The sequence below is a fragment of the Wyeomyia smithii genome, chromosome 2 (assembly GCF_029784165.1).
Source record: "Wyeomyia smithii strain HCP4-BCI-WySm-NY-G18 chromosome 2, ASM2978416v1, whole genome shotgun sequence".
NCBI lineage: Eukaryota > Metazoa > Arthropoda > Insecta > Diptera > Culicidae > Wyeomyia > Wyeomyia smithii.
This window is the reverse complement of record NC_073695.1, coordinates 196,620,074-196,628,557: the sequence shown is the minus strand read 5'-3', so window position 1 is coordinate 196,628,557 and position 8,484 is coordinate 196,620,074. Positions and strand designations below refer to the sequence as shown.

The following is an 8,484-nucleotide window of genomic DNA, read 5'->3' as shown; positions in this document are numbered from 1 at the left end:
GTTTAGGGTTGTTTGGGGCCCCAAAAAAAAACAAAAAAACTTGGTTCTGGAAAATCGATCACTTTTCCCCACCCTAATAAAGATAGCTATGTCTGAAAAAATCACGTTGCTCTGGTATAGTGATTCAATTTCTGAGTTCCATGACCAGAACTTGGGGGGCCTCCCAAGCTGGAGGGCCCGGGTCATCTGCTCGTTTTTGATTGGCCACGATAGGCCGGACATGACGCAAGTATGCCGGCCCAACGTGCTAGATGGCTTGATCAGGTTAGAGGGCCTTACGAGTTTCGAGATATCCATGAAATTGGCGACGAGTAACTTGGGACCGTGTGGAGTGGAAGAATTCTTTATATGGCAAGGACTACTTTGGCTCTAGGCTGCTGAACTAAGTAAGTATGGTTGTGTGTGTGAATGTTTGTTATTCATGGAAAACGGAAGCTTATATGCATCTGATTAGGTAACATTATTTATTTATTCATTTGGCATTCCGTCTTAATGACATGGCCAGATTTGCAAAGTTTCTTCAAATCACTCGGTTATTAGCTGCCGCTCTCCAATCCCTGGGACACCATATACTCTCTGCCAGATCTAGCTCCACCTGGTTTACTCATCTTGCCCGCTGCGCCCCTGGTCGTCTTCTTCCTGCCAGATTCGAGGCAAACACCCGGCAAAGCCCAGCGTACCCGTCCAGCTTTAGCCACATTCTGAATACTGGGTTCACCGTAGAGTTGCGCGAGCTCATGGTTCATTCTTCATCTCCATATTCCGTTCTCCTGCACGCCGCCAAAAATCGTCCTTAGTACTCGTCGTTCGATAACTCCGAGCACTCGCAGGTCCTTCTCGAGCATTGTCCACGTTTCATGCCTGTAGAGAACAATTATGAGCGTTTTGTACAGATTACACTTCGTACGGAAGCTCAGTCTGTTCGACCGGCACGACTTCCGCCGATGATACGCCTACGGATCTTTCGGCTGGTATCATTGTTCTCAGTAACCAGTGAGCCAAGATAGATAAACTCATCGACTACCTCGAACTCTTTGCCGTCAATCGTAATGCTACTGCCTAGGCGTTGTCGGTCGGGTTCGGTTCCACCGGCTAGCATATACTTTGTCTGGTGTACTGTTCTGCCACCGCCACAGTTGTTCTGCCGACAATGTCCATGTCATCAGCAAAGCAAACGAAGTGACTGGATTTGTTGAAAATCGTACCCTGTAGCGCAATGTTGAATAGCAGGAAGGTGAGACCATCATCCTGTCGAAGCCCCCTGCTGGATTTCAATGGACCCGATAACCCACCCGAAATCCGCACACAGCAATGCGTCCCATCCACCGTGGCCTTTATCAGTCTAATCAGCTTTCCCGGAAAGCCGTTTTCGTCCATGACCTTCCATAGCTCTTTTCGGTCGATAGTGTCGTACGTGGCTTTGAAGTCCATGAATAAGTGGTGCGTGGGGGTTCTGTATTGACGGCATTTCTGAAGGATCTGCCGTATGGTAAAGATTTGGTCCATCGTAAACCGTCCTTCTACGAAGCCGGCCTGATAACTTCCCACAAATCTGTTGGCTAGGGGTGAGAGGCGGCGGAAAATGATTTGGGAAAGCACTTTGTAGGCGGCATTCAGGACGGTGATCGCACGATAGTTCCCACAGTCCAATTTGTCGCCTTTCTTATATATAGGGCAGATAACCCCATCCTTCCACTCCTCCGGTAGCTGTTCTGTATCCCAAATTCTTGCAATCAGCCGGCGCAAACAGGTGGCCAGCTTCTCCGGGCTCATCTTAATAAACTCCGCTCCGAGGCCATCCTATCTAGCCGATTTATTGTTTTTCAGCTGCTTGATGGCATCCTTAACTTCGCCTACCGTTGGGGCTGGCACGTCTTCTACATTTGTCGCACCGGCGGGATCGCTTTCTCCGCCGCCATGGTCTCCTGCCTGGGCGCCAGTCAGGTGTTCGTCGAAGTGCTGCTTCCGCGGTCACCTCACGATCGTCCATCAGAATACTACCACCTTTATCCCGGCACATTTCGGCTCGCGGCACAAAGCCTCTGCGGAATGCGTGGAGTTTCTGGTAGAACTTTCACGTTTTCTGAGAATGATGCAGCTGTTCTAGCACTGCAAACTCCTCCTCCTCCAGGCGGCGCTCCTTTTCCCGAAAAAATTGGGTTCGCTGCATTTTCTTCTGTCGGTATCTTTCCACATTCTGACGAGTGACACTGCGCATTTTAGCCGTCCGCGCCTCATTCTCCTCATCCATCACCTACCTACATTCGTCGTCGAACCACTCCTTCCGTTGGGTTCGTCCCACATGCCCGATGACGTTCTCCGCTACGCTGTTGATGGCTGTTTTAATTGTGTTCCAACAGTCCTCGAGAGGAGCTTCCTCTAGCTGGTCCTCTTCCAGCAGCGCAGCTTCGAGCGAATGCGCGTTTCGTTTAGTTTTCGACGACGTTAGGTTGCTTCAGTCACGCGAGATCCTACCGGAGCGGGCGTCGGTACAGAATGTTGTTAACAACGGAGAGTTTTGGGCGCATCTTAACCGTCACTAGGTAGTGAGCCGAGTCGACGTTAGCGCTCCTATAAGATCTGACATCGGTGATGTCTAAGAAGTACCGACAATCAATCAAAACTTGGTCGATTTGTATTTTCGTCTGATTTGGTGACCTCCGGGTGTAATTGTGTAGGAGGTTGTGCTGGAAGCAGGTACTACGCACGACCATGTTCTTGTAGGCGGCAAAGTCGATGAGTCTAAGGCCCATCTCGTTGGTCCGCTGGTGCGCGCTGAACCCTCAAATCAGCGGTTTGTATTTCTCCTCCTGGCCGATCTGAGCGTTGACTGACGATCTTGATATCATGTTTTGGGCAGTGGTCGTTCGTACTCACGCTCCAACTGCGCGTAAAATTCATCCTTGTCGTCTTCGGTTCTTCCGAGGTGGGGGCTGTGCACGTTTATGATGGTTATGTTGAAGAACCGGCCCTTGATTCTTAACCAGCACATTCGAGGGCTGATTGGCCACCACCGAATCACCCGTTTCCGCGTCTCGCCCATCACTATAAAAGCTGTCCCCAGCTCATGTGTGTTGCCGCAGCTCTGGTAGATGGCATGACCATACCGGAACGTACGTACCATTGAGCCCTTCCAGCACACCTCCTGCAGCGTTACGACGTCGAACCTGTGGGATTTCAATACTTCGGAGAACACTCGAGTGCTCCCTTGATAACTGAGAGATCGACAGTTCCACGTTCCGAATTTCCAATCGTTAGTCCGTTTTCGTCGCGTTGGTCTGTGCCGATTGTTCCAGTCCGAATTTCTCTGTTCCTCGTTCATTACTTGTGAGTGTTTTACGGTGACGGCTTGTAAGGCCTGCGTACTAACCTCCTGTCTCGCCGGAGGACCATCGTGCACAACACTGTTTAGAGTCCCACGTTGGCACGAGGATGGTGATCGGCCGCCCCTAACCTGGAGTACAGTCGCCGTTTTGAGCCGCTCCTAACATAGAAGACAGACGCTCGGAAACTCAAAAGAGCCCTCTTTACCTGTCAGCATACGACCAAGTTCCCACCGGGGTTGGTTACCCGATCTTCCCTTGGTTGCTCGTATCCCAGCTGCACCGCGTGGAGGTTGGGATAGGAGTGGCTGGATAAGAGGCTAAGGACACTTGGCACCGATGGTACGCATTATCCAGCCGTTTACCAGCCGATTAGGTAACATAGTACAAGAATAAAGAGCAAGTGGCCTGGAAAAGGTATTCCTTGGTACTTCAATTCCTCAAATTTTAGTAACTTTCTTTACCGCTTTCTACCGCTAAGGCGACTATTCTCTCGAAGTCTAATTTGTCTGTATTTCAAAGCAGTTCCCAGTTGGCTAAGAAGTACGATGCTGGTCTTACAAACAAAGCCGTTAGGTCTACGTATTACAAACAAAAGGGGCCCCTTCCTAAGCTATTAGCTTCGCACAGCTCTCATTTCAAAGAAGCTCATAATGGGTTCGTAAGGACCAGAACATCTCGTAAGATTTTTGTTAACTTGATTAGGAAAAATGGAAAATATCACTAATCTTCTCAGGAGCAACCTCCTTAGAAAATGGAGTTAGACATATAACAAAATATATATAATTTCAATACCCCATCTTTAGATCTTTAAAAACGAAGGATAAAATTCGGTTTTTTTATGCTGGACCATATTAATACATATTAGCTCTGAGGTGATCCTGATTAAATGCCAGACGTTTGCTACCGGGACCCACTTTGTCATTCGAGGATGATGAAACCGAAAACAACTCCCATTACGTCTGACCTGGGAGCTGGATTGTAAAGCTCCAGCCCGCATAAAACCCTATCATTATCCACCCTATTCCAGGGGGTGGTAGTGGGATATGTTTATGTTGTTACGGGGTTGACTTCGGTAGGGGGAATGTGTTGAGAGATTAGTAATCTTTCGGCTTTTGCATTGTTCTGCGGATGGCTTCACGTATTCGAGTAACGACATACCAAACAGTCTGAATGACGACCGATGGAAAGCTGAAGGTATCATGTATGGATCACGCTTCTGTCACAATTATTGCTTTCACTGGAATGCTGGCTCGCTCTCGACCGATGGAGACGACGCGCGTGCGTGCCGCGCCCCATTTCGATTCTGGAAGGATATTTTTACTCTCCCGCTCCTGGCACAATCACACGTGCTTGATGCTGGATGCTGAGCTGAGCGAGATGGATTTCAGGAGCGTGTACGTGGATTGTCAGAAAGAAAGCCTTCGATGGTTCTGATTTGTTCTGGCTAACGTAGTGGAATTGGGTCTCTGTGTCATGATGGCGAGAGGCTGTGGGACGAGAGATGAATGATCGTTCACAGGAAAGCTCCCGCTCGGGTATATCTTTTTGTGTCTAGCATCAAGCGACGGTTGTTACTGCTTGGAGAGAACCACTTTCGTTTAGTCCCGGACGAGACTTGGTTCAGAACTCCTGTGCCAAAAACCTGTACAACGCGGTGCGAGCGCGTTTTTTTAGGGTTTTCTTTGCATGTTACCAGCCGGGGTCGCCCCAAACGTCGCGTCTCTTTGAACTTGTTCGCGGTATCAAACCCCGGGTTGCCACGTGTAGTGTAGAGTCTTTGTACGTCTGGTACATGCATGGTGAAGCATTTCGATGCTAGTGAATGAACCCGGGTTGGTTGAGATCCAGGCAGTGAGATGTGGGACTTGAAGAAACGAAAACAGTGAAATTGTAATGAGTTTACGCTGGGCCAGTGCTACTGCAGATGAATTGCTATATATAGGGTGTGTGCTGACCACGACCCATCGGTTGATCGTCGGTCCAGCAGGAAGACCAGCAGCGCAAATATATATGCAAAATTGAATGTTTAATGTAGTGGAAAGACAGTGGGTTGTTTTTCTGCTCTCTACCGATAACCGCGATATGTGGTGAAGTCATCGAGTGTGGAAATTCACTCGTAGGCTGAGGCTTCGTAAGATAACGTTAGGAAATTTGCTTGATTAAGGCGTGAATAAAGGAATTATTCGTGTGTCGAAAACAGGTGTGATTAAAACGGAATTGTGTTATATAAAAAATATACTGAAAGCGGCTGGATTATTTGCACAAGCAAATACAACTCATTAAGATCGTGCATGAACAAGCAGCCAGGATTTACGAAAGGAAATTGATGATCGATGTTCCGTATAGTATAACAAATTTAGTGTAAGTGATAATTTTTTTTATTTCAGTTCTGTGTGTGATGGATTTTCACGAGCAAATACTCATCTCTCGAGACTAGACACAAGTGGGCTACACTCCGTTTGTGATGCCATAATTCCTTTCGCATCCTACCTTGACCTCAATTCGTTAACCTTTGTCCAAGAAAAAAACGCTGGCATGTTGTGTATGTTATAGCCGCGCAGCACTGTGTAAAATGATGTGGATCTTGCTAGTGAATTTTGCATTGCTTGATAGCCGTTCGACAGTTCTTAATACACATTATCAGCCCACAGAACTTTCATAAGAAAACTCCATCTAAATAGCATGCTCTTGAATGCCTGTATTTGTATTTGAAATATACTCCATACCCAATACAACCACAGAAGTATGCGTGTGTCAAATGAGCGCAGGCAATCTTCTGATAATCCGTGCGGATGGAGTTGCCTTATCAATTAGGTTTTGATTCGGTTTTCCCTATCATAAATCTGACGGATCCGCATATCCCTACCCTAGTGCAAATTAAATATGCAGCTGACCAGAAGTTTGCTCTCTGGCTGTAAATTGCCCTGGAATATGGGTATTATGGATGAGTGCTTTTTTCGTGTCCCCCGATGCGAGCAGCAAGTGGGCGGATGGGAACCACCCTTACTAGCTCAGATGGCTGGTCTTTGACAGGAGGGCAAACTTTTGATCCGGGGCATGACTCACATTGCACGTTCTGTGTGAATTGGGGAACGATAATACGACAAACTGAAATTAGATTCATTCTCGTTCCCGAGCCAAGTGAAATATGTTTTTGAGGGTATCGTGAGTACGCGTAATTGCTATTTTTTCTGCTGACTTGTGATGGAAAATTGACAGTTCGATTTGTTTGCCAAGCTTCGGTAAGCCCCAGCATCCCGACCGAAAAGCAATCCAACGATTGCTGATGATTTTCCTGTAAACATGGGAATCGCAAGTTGTTGTTTTTGTTGTTGCTGTTGCTCTTATCACGTCCAGTGCTGGGAGATTTCATCGCCCCAGCTAAGGGAGAGTCGCTCGCTCGCTCGCTTGGAATGTTGTCATGGAGTGTGTAATTTTTCCATCAATGGGAGACGGAGAGAGCCTGTTCCGGTGAGAGGATATTCCCAGAGAGAAACACTTTTCATTGACAGCTTTGCTAGAAGAATCCGTATGGAGGCTTTTTGCCGCTGTTGGTCAAAAGTGTTTCCTTAGGGAACATGGATTTTCAGTAATGGAAACGAAAGCGCCAAATTTTCATTGAACTCAGCGTAAACAAAGCTAATCTTTTAGATTAGTGGAATTCAGTTGAAAACATTGAGTATTAATCAAGGATACTGTAAATAATGCGGCATTATGCTAAGTTTTTCGTACCCACTAAGTTGTACTTAAGTGTTACTACATAACAAATTATAGATTGTAACGGTTTTTGTACACAATATATATCTCCATGTAAATTAAGGATGAATCAAATGGAAAAGTTAAGGCGCAAAAAAAAGCTACGCCAATAATTATTTGTTTAGCGCTATTCAACGCCGACGGAAAAGTTGCGTATAAAATAATTACTTTGACTACATGATTCTATTTATTAAATTCATAACCAATCCTTCAACATTAGTAAGCTAGAAAAATAATGCGCTAAAGTGCAGTTTTTTACAGTCTCAATGACCAATTTATTAGGTTGTAAGCCCGATTAGACTAGAAAATATATCTGATTAAATTATCACAGTTTTTTTAAATAAACCATTTCTAATAGACGCTGTCATCTGTTGCGGTAAACACGTCACCGCAATTGAGGTGGATGATTTCCACAACAGACGTTAGAGTTTATTCTAGCGAGCTTTTCAAAGAAATTATGAATCCATTCACGGAGTAAAAATGTCTTAGCTGGATTCATTACGTTTATTGAGATCGAATTTGGGGAGACGTATTTGCCATGATTTGTATATTTGGGTTTTGTTCACGGTCGCCATAACATCACAAGTAATAAATATATTGCTGCAATAAATCCTAAGCAAAACCTAGTGGTTCGTGAATTGAACAGATTTTATTTCCGACAATGCTAAGAGTGGCGTAAAAGTCATGTTCGCGATCACTGCTCAAAAATATCTCCACAGAGCACCAGCACAGACATCCAAGTTATTTACTAGCAACCAAAACAGTTTTCCTTTAGCACTTCTTGTTTATGAGTCAAATTCCTCTTGAATGATAAATGTTCACAGATAAATAAATCGATTTCGTCGGGATATATGCTATTATTCGAGAGACTGTTTCAAGTAAGGATTTGATTAGTGGTGAAGTGCTCGAATCACACTAGTACAGGCCACAAAAGTTTTCGAATAACGGCCTCAGGAAGTGGGGGTGAATTCCGTACAGAGATAAGAAGAGTTTTGTTTCGACAATAACTGTAGTTGAAGGGTGAATGAATAAATGAATACTTCCAACCAATACCGTTATTTACTAGCGCCTCGCCATTATCTTTACTTCTGTCAACATCAATTTATGTTTGTTCCAAGGTTTTCTTCGTCTGGAAATATTCGGTTAAAAGGTTTCGGATTTAAATTCCGTTGCTCGTCTTGTAACATACAAAATTCCAGAAGCTCGTGGTCGTGCTTGTCGAATCAATTATTTTTCATTTTTAACATATGTTTTAGTGGTTTGCCAGCTTTAGTGTCCCGAAATCTTTCTCTGCTCTGACGAGTCACAGTTATAACAAATATCCCAAGTAACACACGTTGTTATAGAGCAGTTGAGATAACCCGATCAGAAAGAAAAAACAAAAATGTAACAGAAGTTGTTA

At 45.2% G+C, this 8,484-nt stretch overlaps 1 protein-coding gene across 3 annotated transcripts in view; it reads left to right on the top strand.

Annotated features, from left to right (window-relative positions):
• The first annotated feature begins 4,941 nt into the window (after positions 1-4,941).
• The window catches only part of LOC129725894 (muscarinic acetylcholine receptor DM1), a 297,734-nt gene continuing 294,191 nt past the window's right edge, over positions 4,942-8,484 (top strand). For all 3 annotated transcript variants that reach the window (XM_055682291.1, XM_055682292.1, XM_055682288.1), the window contains exon 1: positions 4,942-5,687. The gene's annotated coding sequence lies outside the window, so the exon portion shown is untranslated. The remainder of the gene's footprint in view (positions 5,688-8,484) is intronic.